Raw genomic sequence first — 11,316 nt, forward strand, 5'->3', positions numbered from 1 at the left:
AGGCTGCAGCCACTGCCAGGCGGGCCCGAATGGGCCACGACAGCAGGGTACATGCCTGAACATGTTCCAAATTATCTTGTTTTATATAAAAATTATAGACATAAGTCAACAGTATCCCCACTGATACCTTGGAGTTTTGATTTTTTAATTTTTGTAGATCTTAGAAGTAGTTATGTAATAAATGTAGATTTTAGAGTAGTAGCATATTATCCCTTTACACTTTGACACACCAACCACACATAGCAAACCCTGTTACCCATTCCCATATCAATTCCCCTAAATTCCACTGGCCTGTTTAGTCTCATTTTCAAGGTGGAATTGTAGAGAACACCCTAAAATCTACACAAGAAGATATAGCCATAGACGCAACAACCTTCAGGCCTAGGACTCTAGAAGGCCTCCAAGAACATGACGTGCTCTGAGGAAGATGAAGAAGAGAAGGTCCCAAAATGCCCCCAGACCCAATTCCCAAGAGGTGTGGCGGAGGTAGAAACTGAGTGGTGGTTGGACAGAGATTGGGTGAAAATCATTATAAAAACTGTGAACACCTGTATTCGAGAGTGCGTGTTGAGGGTATTCCGGAAAGCCTGGGGGCTCAATAAAGCCTTTGTATCCTTATCTTATCTCCTGCCTAATTTGGTTTGGAGTCTTTTTTCGCCCGCAACCATTTAGGTAACACCAGCGTTGCAACAACAGGCATCCCAACTACTGTGCTCACTGCCTGTGTCTGTCCCACAACACCCTACTTAAGCCAAAGCAAACACACATGATAAATCTAAACTTTTTCATTTTATTTATATACATCTCTCAGAGATTTACTCCCCAGTCATTAGCTTTTGTTTCTTCAACTTCTTCTGGGATACCTGAAAAACAAACACAAAAAAGAGAAAGTGGTAAAATGAGAAGACACCTTCTCAAAACATCTTACAAATAAATTTAGTTATCTTTTGAAGGTACTGAGAACTGTTAGGAATTTCTTCACCTGTTTACAAAATGACCTGCTGATTGTACTTGCACATATATAAATGTCCCAACAAGTACTACATTGCTTACAGGTTCAAAACTTAAATTTTATTGCGGCACATCCCAGTTTCACACATATGGACTGGAAGGGAAGAACAAACTCCCTGTATGATATAAATCCCTGAAAACCATTTTCCAGAGTTATCAATGTTGTGTTCACAATAAATACTGAGATTGCTCAGATAGAACTCTTTTTTTTCATGGGTATTACAAAGGTGTCCTAAGATAGTCATCACAGCAACCCCTCTGCCTGAAAATGCCAAATATGAACACTCAGCTCTCCAGATGTTGATATTAAAGAGGACTAAGGGTATGACACTCATTACCTTTTTCTTTTGTGCAACTTCTTCCTCTGGCTTGGGAACAATCTACTCCTTCTCAGTGAGGATCATCTCAATGTGGCAGAGGGAACTCATGTAGGGGTTGATCCTACTGTGTGCTCTGTAGGTGCGTTGGCGAATTTTGGGAGTTTGTTGACTTGGATGCGCTCAATGACCAGACAATCCACATCAAGACCCTGTCAGGGAGGAAAATAAAATTTGTGACTTTTATTTTATCTTCAAATAAATAATGTCCACAGCAAAAATGTGAATAATCATCCCTCCAGACACACACCACTGCTGACAAATAAAACAGATGAACTTGGCGGTGTCATAGAACTAAGCAAGTGCCAAAGTCAGAAAAACAGAGACTACCCCTCTACACATCACAATCAATTTAAAATTATGCCGATGGCTCAGAAACAGACAATTATAATTTCATGGTTACTCCAGAGGTGTCCTAGTAAAGTAACTTGGATGGCAGTGGTGACTAAATTAAGCACCAAATATATTACAAAGATACAAACTGAACAAGAATCTACATTTTACTTTGTTTTGTAGTTTTTACGAGACCTAAATACCACTTAAACAGTCGATAACCATGTGCAAACTATGTCCCTGTGAAAAATGATTACTCCCATTTTAACTTGAAAAACACACAGTTTAATTCAAACAAAGGATATACCAACACCTCAATACAATTAAGATTCATTGATGTGGGAAAAATCCCTGTCTATTGAATTTCCTCGGGCATGTTCCCTTGACAAATTATACTTTTTCCTTTTTGGTGTCCTTTAACATGTACAATAGCAATTTCTTGGGGTCTTTGGACTTCCTCTAGTAAGGTTTCAATAAGTTCATGATGGTCTATTTCTTTCCCTTGAGAGGTCATCATTCCTCTCTCATGTCAAATTTTCCCAAACACGTGTGCGACTCCCCAGGTATATCTAGAATCTGCGTATATGGTTCTTATCCCATTACTAATTATACGCAGTGCACTGATTACTGCATACACTTCACATGCTTGGGCAGACCAGTTGCTTGGGAGAGTTCCTGATTCTACCACCATAAAATCTTCTCCATCAACTACCGTGTAACCACTTTTCTGTTTTCCTTCTATTACACTAGATGATCCGTCTGTGAATAGATGCATCCCTTCTTTTATGGGAACATCCATCAAATCTTCTCTGACTTTTGTCTGATAATCAGTAACATCTAAGCAGTTGTGTTCAGTCTCACTATGTTCTGTTTCCTTTTGACCATATAAAAACTGGGCTGGATCTACACATGAATTAGAGGTTAAACTAAGTCATCTTTTTCCATTAGTATAGTCTCATACTTTAAGATTCGTGAATCTGTCATCCATCTCCCAGATTTTTGACTTATTATAGTCTTCACTGAATGTGGAGTGTGTACATTATTTTTGCTCCAAATGTTAATTTCCTTACCTCTTCTACGAGGATGGCTGTGGCAGCTACTGCTTGTACACTTGTTGGCCATCCTCTGATTACTGGATCTAACATTTCTGATAAAAACCCTACTGACTTTCTGATCCTTCCCCAGTCTTGTGTGACAACTCCTTTTGCAATCCCTTTTGCAGCATTTACATAAAGGTCAAAAGGCTTCTTTAAATCTGGTAATGATAATACCGGTGCTTGTGCTAAAGCTTCTTTTAGTTTTTCAAATTTTTCTATTTCCTCTAAGGAATACTCTGCTTGGTAAACTTTCTCAAGGGCTGAGTCATCTGTCAATTTTTCATATAGAAATTTTGTCTTATTGCTTTAGTCTAGAATCCATAACCTGCAAAATCCTATTAATCCTAAAAATTGTCTTATTTTCTTTTTGGTTCGTGGGAGAGGGAGATCTAAAATTCCTCTTATCCTCTTGGGACTTAATTTTTGCCCACCCTTTCTTATAATATGTCCTAGGTATTTAACCTCTTTTTCTACAAATTGAAGTTTGCTCTTTGATACTCTTAACCCTTGCTCTCCCAAGAAGTTGTGTAGTCTTACTGTTTCCTCTTCTAATTGTTCTTTTCCTGCTATTAACAAATCATCTACATATTGTAAGATAGTAATTCCTTCCTCTGAATCAAATTTACACATGGTCGTTTGTGGTGGTTCTCCCCCAACTGGCCTGGGGGATTCAGGAAGAGTTAAAGCTAGTAGGAACCTTTGTTCAGGGGAGAATTATGCCCGGACCTGGAAGTTGTAACAATATGGTTTTCCGGTAAAATGTGCTGAATACAGCAAAATGTGTTTCGTGACATGCGCAGTAAGCAGACTTATATAACACCGTTAGTAGCCAATGGAAGAATATTTATGTATGTGGGAACCAGTGGAGAGTTGACATGTGTAGCCTAAAAAGTGTATAAAAGTAGCAGACATCGTGCAATAAAGTGTTGCAGCCTCTGGATCCATAAGGGGTTTGTGTCGTGTCCCACCTCGACCCGCAACAGCCATTTCAAGGGCCTGTCCAAATAAATTGGGTGCTTCTGAAAAGTCTTGTGGGAGAACTGTCCATCTCAGTTGCTGCCTTTGTCCTGTATTTGGATCTTCTCATTCGAATGCAAAAATATTTCTAGAATTTTCATCTAGTGGACAGGTTGAGAATGTATCTTTTAGATCAATTACTGAAAACCACTCAGGAGGTATTTTGTTCATTATGGTATATGGATTTGGAACAACAGGATGTCTTGCTCGGACCATTTTGTTGATTTCTCTTAAGTCTTGGACTAATCTCTATGTCCCATCACTCTTTCTTACTGGTAGAATTGGAGTGTTATATGGTGACGTGCACGATTCAAATAATGCATCTTGTATTAGTCTTTCTATCACTGGTGCTAGGTCCTTTTTCCCTTCAAGGAGAATGGGATATTGCCAAACTCGGACAGGAATTTTTGTGTATAATTCTACTTTAAAGGGTTCCATCTCCAGTCTTCCCCTATTCCCATCTCCAGCCCATACTTGAGGATTTATATCTAATCCTACCTTTAAGATGAAGAGTTTAACTCCTTCCCCTTGTGGTACAACTCCTATTCCCAAGATTCCCATTAGATCTCTGCCCAGCAGATTTACTCCATCATGGGATGTGATTAATACATCTACCTTAATTACTCTTCCATTTCCTTCTATTAATACAGATGAGGCTATAGGTACTTCAAATTTTTCTCCTTTTGCCCCAATTACTGTAATGCTTTGATCAGATACTCTAACCCCCATAGGAGGTTTGATTACACAGGTCCGTTGAGCTCTTGAGTCTACTAAGAAGGTGGTATCTTCCCCCTGGGTCCTAATTTTAAACTTATCAAGGGCTCTCTTCCTATTTCTGACCCCAGAGGGTAGAGTCCCTGACTTCCCTATTCTGAGTCCTCTTGTAATTGGAAAATTTAGATGTCTCTCTGGCGCTTTGGACACTCTTTCTTAAAGTGTCCTTCTTTCCCACAATAGAAACATGTCATTTTCCTAATTCGTACCCCTTGGGGGGTTGTTTCTAGTTACTGCTTCTGCATTATTTGAGGGGGTCTCTTGTGCCAGGTGGTTTTTTGCCCTCTATTACTACTGGGACCACCTTTTTGTTCTTGTGGTACTCCCACCTCCTCTCTTTGTGGTGGTTGTTTTTCTTCAGATTTACTTGCTTCTTTTACTGTAGCCTACATAACTTTAACTTTCTGCTTTTCTTCATCTCTCTGTACATATACTTTTTGGGCCTCTTTTAATAATACATTCAACTCCTTCTCATACCATTCTTCTATCTTTTCTAATTTCTTCTTAATATCTGGCCAGGAGTGAGTTACAAAACAAACTTTCAACAATTGTTGCCCTGCTGGGTCATCTAATTTAACTCCTGAATACTGCTGCATGTTCTTTTTCAACCTTTCTAACCATTCACTTGGTGACTCATTATTAGATTGTCTGTCATCAAAAACTTTAGTTGCATTTTCGCCCTAGAGGCACAGCCTCTCGAATCCTCTTAAAAATACAGTTATGATAATCGATCATGTTTTGTCTCCCTACATCCGTATTTTGTTTCCAATCTGGGGGGGCAACTGGCATTTTTTGCTCTCCTTGTTGCCCGTTTACTCCCTGTGGGTGCTCTGGGTCCCAGATACGGATTCCTGCAGCTCTAATCATTTCTCTCTCCTCTGTCGAGAACAGTGTTTTTATTATAGACTGCATCTCCATCCCATGTGAAAATATTGGGACCAAAAAACTGATCAAGTTCTTCGGTCAAACCTAATGGATCTTCTAACAACTTCTTCATTTCCTTCCCAAATTCCTGTACCTCAGTGTTAGTTAATGGCACATTTACATAGCCTACACCCCCTTGTGCCCCCTGCTTTGGAACTTCTCTAAGAGGGTAAAGTTCTTCCGATGTTGTTACCTGCTGTGCCTTTCTGACCCTCTCACGTGTCCAGGGGGAACTCGGAGGAGGGGTTGTGTTAGGACTCTGTGCCTCAACATTTTCATCCTCCTCCGAATTATAGGGAAGAGGATTTTCTGAGACAATATCTAGTGGGTTCCACCCAGGATCTGTCTTTTTCTTCTGGCTACTTTTTCCACTGTTTTCTACAGAGACTGGAAATAATCCTACAGATCCCACCCAGCAGGCAGCATACGCACTTTCTTCAGGGTCAGATGACTCCTTCTCATCCACATACTCTTTCAATGCTTGACATAACCATCCTTCTGATGATCCAAATTGAGGTCAAAAGACCCAATCTAACCTTATTGGCTCTTTCCTCCACTCGTACATACAATATTGAATCATTTTAGCTTTACTCTTCCCTCGAGTCCTTCTCCTTCTCTCCCAGCCACTCAGCATTCTCCCTAAGGGGCTATCATGAGGATTATCGGAGGCTTTTCCTTTAGTTTCTTTACTTGTTTTCCCACCCATTATAACAGTATCTTTTTAGGTTTAATGGTAATAATAATACAGGTGTATTAGGGTTATTTTAAGGCTGCACCGCCCCCGGTTCTGCCCCCGGAGCTGCCCCCTGGCTTGGCACTGCCTCCCAGGGCCACCCACTGGCCCGGTGCCGCCTTCTGGTGCCACCCCCGGTCCCGGTACGCCCCCCACAGCTCTGCCTCCCGGCACCGCCCCCCAGCATCACCCCTCGGCGCAGCCCGTTGCCCGGTGCTGCCATCTGGCGCTGTTGCTGCCTCCTGGGACCAGCCCTCGGCTCCTGTGCAACCCGCCCAGGCCCTTGACCTCCCGGTGAGGCCCCCCCGTCCCGGTCCTTGGCTCCCTGGCCCCTTTTTTTTTGTTTTTCTTTGTTTTGTGGTAATCCGTCCTAGATTCTTGTCGCTGCTGGTCCTGGAGAGATCCCAGATTCCCGGGTCGCCAAAATAAAGGTGGGGCGTGCCATCCAGGAGCACCGGGGTCTCAGACATGGTCGGAGGACTTGGATCCCAGATGAGCCCCCAAACTGTGGGAAAAATCCCTGTCTATTGAATTTATGGCAATGAAAAAGAATCCACAGAACAAGGAAAATAACTATATAAGTAGGAAAATTTAATTACAACCCATGTTGGGTACTCACGTCCCAAAGTTTCCTAGAGCATGCCTTTTGATTCAAAATCCCCACCTTTTTAACATCCTTAAGGTCTAACTCTGTTTACATCATGGGGGGGATTGGCTCTTCGGTGCCCCCCCTCATGCCAGGGGCGGAGTTTCCAGCAACATGGAAGCCTAATGTGCCCGCATGGCCAACCACGTGGCATAAGACTGAGTCAGCTTTATTTTCAGCTAATATGTAATCTCCCTATTCCCATCCAGTCGGTCCCTGACATACATTTTGAGACTCAACTGCATGCCTTACAACTTTCGCGGTATGCCTAAAGGTTAGTAATAAGCCAAAAACAAACATAACTTTATGTTAGTAATCTTGTCTATTTTATCTGCTTATAATAAAACCGGTCCTTTATTTCTCACAATTGACAAAGTAGGCGTTACCTGGTCTTGCACATAAGAGACACCCAGTTCAGGAGTGCTGACACACAGTATGAACACTTTGCATTCAGTAACACTGATGTGGCCTACCTTGAGCTCAGCATTTCTCTCTGCATTTTTGAGCATGTGCAGCAAGAACTCTGAACTCTTCTTGGGTCAGTGTCCCTGTGTCCAGCCCCACTGCTTGGCCTGGAAGAAGACAATAAGAGTGTCCCAGTTTAAATGAGACACAGGTGTTTTGCTGAGGATGAGTTATGAGAAAAAGACCCAAACTCCTCCCTCTAAGCAATTATAAATCCAAAATTAAGAGGTTTAGATTGAGGGAAAAAAATTATGGAAAAGGGAAAAATAACAGCCCTTTATTAAAAGGTTTGTGTGTATTGGCAGAAACAACTTAAGAAAACAAGTAAAACAACCAAACAGTACTCCTATACCCACAAATAATCCCCTTCAAAACACACCAATAAACAAATAAAGAGAAAAAAAAAGGTAAACAATTCAGTTTGCACCCTTTGGTGCAATTCTAACCACAGTCAACAAGGGGCACCGTTGTGTCACTGGAGATGCAGAGCTTGTAGTGTCCTGTACCAGTCACCAGGTGGCGCTGTTGGATCACTCGAGATGTAGAGCCTGCAGTTCTATATGTTGACCATCAGGGGGCGCTGCGGGATCACTGGTCGTTGCCACGTGGGGGTAACACCCTCCGGGGTGTGTTGGAGAAACCAAAAAAAATAGGTTTCCCTCCCCTCCCCCACACACTGGGAAAGGGGAGAAAGAGAGGGGGGAAAAAAAAAAAAAAAAAAAAGTCCTTCCCAATAAAAAAAAAAAAAAACAAAACTCACTCTGTTCGGCTGGTTGAATCACGTGACGCAGTCCTCCCTCTCCCCTTGACATGCAAAGAACCACCACCGGGAAAGAAACAAATGGGAATGGGGAAGGGGGAAAAAAAAACCCTCCAGAAAACAGTTCCTCTCTGATTAGAAATCCAAGCAGGATCCACAGCAGGCAAGCAGCCCGAGAACAGAAAGAACCACCAAGTTTCCACTCCAACCCTGTTCCAGCCTCCACCGCAAGCCCAAAACTCCTCCCCTCATTTCCCAGGAGATGAAAGAAAAAAAGTAAAGAGAAGTTCGTCATCCCCACCCCCCCCTTTCTGTTTTCTAGGAGACAAGATTCTGAGTAATTAACCAGAAAGTCACTTCTTTTGTGTCCCTTAAGTGCCCACTTAACAACCCTGCACGCAGTGGACAGGGGGAAGGAAAAAATTCCTGCCCAGTTTCCAAGAACCAGCAAAACCATGACAAAGAGTTTCATTTTTGTCCCAGTACAATACAATTTACCCTTCGGGCACTGTTAACTTGCCATTACATCCCCTTCTATTAAGAATGCATGACAAAATAATTAAATTTGATCAATTACTTTACACTGTAAGTAGATTCAATGCTGTACTCGAATTAAGAGTAACTCTTGAGCAACCTGGTCTACTGAAAGCTGTCCCTGCCCATGGCAGGGGAGTTTGAACTAGATGATCTTTAAGGTCCCTTCCAATCCAAAACATTCTACGATTCTGTATTTTAATACAAGGTTATCATCAATGACAGACTATTCTCCATACCATCTCAAACTCATTTTTTCTCTTAACCAGCCACAGCATCCTTCCCACATTTTCATTTCAGACCTCACCTGGGCACATCTACCGACTCCCCCATTGTAGCGCCGAAAGGGAACGCATTGCTTCTTCAAGGTGACATCCTTTAAGTACTTGGTGGCCTTGCGGATGTGCACGCCCTTTATGGCCTGGGCAGTCTCTTGAGTGTTCTAGCAATACAGAACACAATGAAGTTGTTAACACATCTTTACAAGTTACAACATGAGCAAAACCACTCCTCTCTCTTTCCTGCATCCTATTATTTTTGCTACAAACTCAATTTAAAGGAAGCACTCATACACAAACCCCAGCCCCCCACCCCCCCCAAACTAAAGAATGAAGAATAAATAAAAAAACTTTTTTTTTTTTTTTTACTACCTACTTTTCTAACCCTTGGTATGACTGCCATTACTGAATTTGCAGCTCTAACACAGCTATTGTTTTTTACCTAATGGCTACATTTTTCCAACCAACAAAATTAAAATTTAAGTATTTATACTTTTTGTAGCTCCTCCTTGGCCACTAATCTAAAGAAGTAGGAGCCTGGAGGATAAATTCCTACTAAAACATCAAATATAGCACCTCAGAGGAAGTAATGAGAAAACAAGATACTTAAATTGTTTGTATCTCTGTAAGTGAATTATAAAGGGGAGAAAAGAAAAGGCTCAGAAATAAAAATTAAGGTTTAAGTATCAGTGCTTAAGACAATATACTAAATGCAGAAGTCAGAGTAACTATAATCCTACCTGATCATAGTAAAAAAGCAAATCAAGATAAGTGAAATCTCTTTACACATGAATTATACCCCTCTGTGGAGCAGAAAAGCATCTGCTCAGCTTTGGTTTTGTGGTTAACTTAAACATGTCCTGAGTTCACTGGCACACCTAAACCTTTACCATAGGAACCTATGTCCTCATGCCAAACACTGCATGCCTCCCCTGCCATACTTCTCGACCAGCAGCATGAGCAGGTGAATCCAATGTTGCTTCCAAACAACCAGAAAGGCAAAGTAAGACAAATGAAACAAATCTCACATCTGACACTACCCCCATTCTTCCTGCTAAATTCACTGTAACTGTTTTCCTATTGTATTTTATTATCTGTATTACAGAGTGTCCTAGTCTTTATGACACAATCTCTTATTTTTGATCCTGTGGATGAAAGCCATTACAAGTAGGTAAAGCAAACACAGGTCATAACCTACACTACCACCCTTAGGTAACCACATAACGATACAGAATAAGAGACACTTCCTTCAAAAAATGCCGAACAAAAAATAACAAAACCAAACTGAAACCATATGAAATTGCATTTCTTACTATACACATGCTGCCTACCTTGAAATGCACTTGCAGGTTGGATCCCCGTGACTTGCAGGTTGCAGAGAAAAAAAAGATGAACTTCTGGAATTAAAATCTCAATGGCTTTGGTCAAGTCCTATGCAAACATTCACAAAAACAACTCACATTTCGTGGGATTCTCTGGATTGTTCACCTTACTACCGATAACTAACTACAGGAGTTGCTCAGAAATTATGTTGCCTTTGCACAATTAAATCCAAAGGTGTCCTAAGAAAGTCATCACCACAGCCATGGCCTCTCCCTAGGGCCTGCTTCCATCTCACACCAGCCAGCTACCCCAAAACTTGCCATCTCCACCCTCTAAACGTCTTCCCTGGCACCACCCCTGCAAATGCCAGGGGAGCAGACCAAGCCAGGCGGACCAAGACCTCAAGCCCTCGCCCCTTCATCGGTTCCCCGGAGCACCTTGAGCAGGATGGGGGCGGATTGGGACGGCTCGTTGAAGGCCACAACTCCTCACCTCAGGACAGCTGCAGGGAAGAAGAAACATAGGGCATGCCGGGAGCAGCGAAAGCCTCCAGTTCTTGCGAGAGCTCCAGCGGAATTTCGTCCAGGGAGTGTCGCAAGCCACGCAGAGTGCAGGGCGAAGGGAGTGGTAGGGAAGGCGTGGCAATGGGAGGGGTGAGGGACCGGTCAGAATGGCACATCTTCATGTGCGAGCCCAAGTTGTGGAAGTAAAATGCACGTGCAGCATCAGCCAGTGTCCTCATGTCTGTATGTGGGTGTGTGGGCACTGCCATGCACCTGTGCAGGGCTCCCCACAGCCCGAGCCTACCCCCGAAAATGGTGCCGAGCCACCACCCTGAGGGGAGGGCTCCGTCAAATCCCTTCCTGCCCTGGGGAGAGACTTTTATTGAGGAAAACCTGTCACTGGAGCAAACACGCAATATTCATTCTCGGATCAAGGTCACTGTTGTTTGCAGACCAGAAATCAGCAGAAACCAGACCCACAAGCAAGACTAAGGGCTGCAGTTAGATGGCAGCTCAGGATGAGAATAGAGAAGCATAACGC

The 11,316-nt window shown here is 42.5% G+C and overlaps 2 non-coding genes and 1 pseudogene across 2 annotated transcripts; all 3 read right to left on the reverse strand.

Moving 5' to 3' along the window:
- Positions 1-815: 815 nt before the first annotated feature.
- On the reverse strand, positions 816-11,014 carry LOC126651400 (60S ribosomal protein L17-like; annotated as a pseudogene).
- LOC126651402 (small nucleolar RNA SNORD58) lies at positions 1,197-1,264 on the reverse strand. The gene has a single exon (XR_007631673.1). It is a non-coding gene; the product is annotated as a small nucleolar RNA SNORD58 (small nucleolar RNA).
- LOC126651403 (small nucleolar RNA SNORD58) lies at positions 10,464-10,532 on the reverse strand. The gene has a single exon (XR_007631674.1). It is a non-coding gene; the product is annotated as a small nucleolar RNA SNORD58 (small nucleolar RNA).
- Positions 11,015-11,316: the final 302 nt, after the last annotated feature.

This window comes from Myiozetetes cayanensis, unplaced genomic scaffold, assembly GCF_022539395.1.
Source record: "Myiozetetes cayanensis isolate MyiCay16 unplaced genomic scaffold, myiCay2020 scf60, whole genome shotgun sequence".
Lineage (NCBI taxonomy): Eukaryota > Metazoa > Chordata > Aves > Passeriformes > Tyrannidae > Myiozetetes > Myiozetetes cayanensis.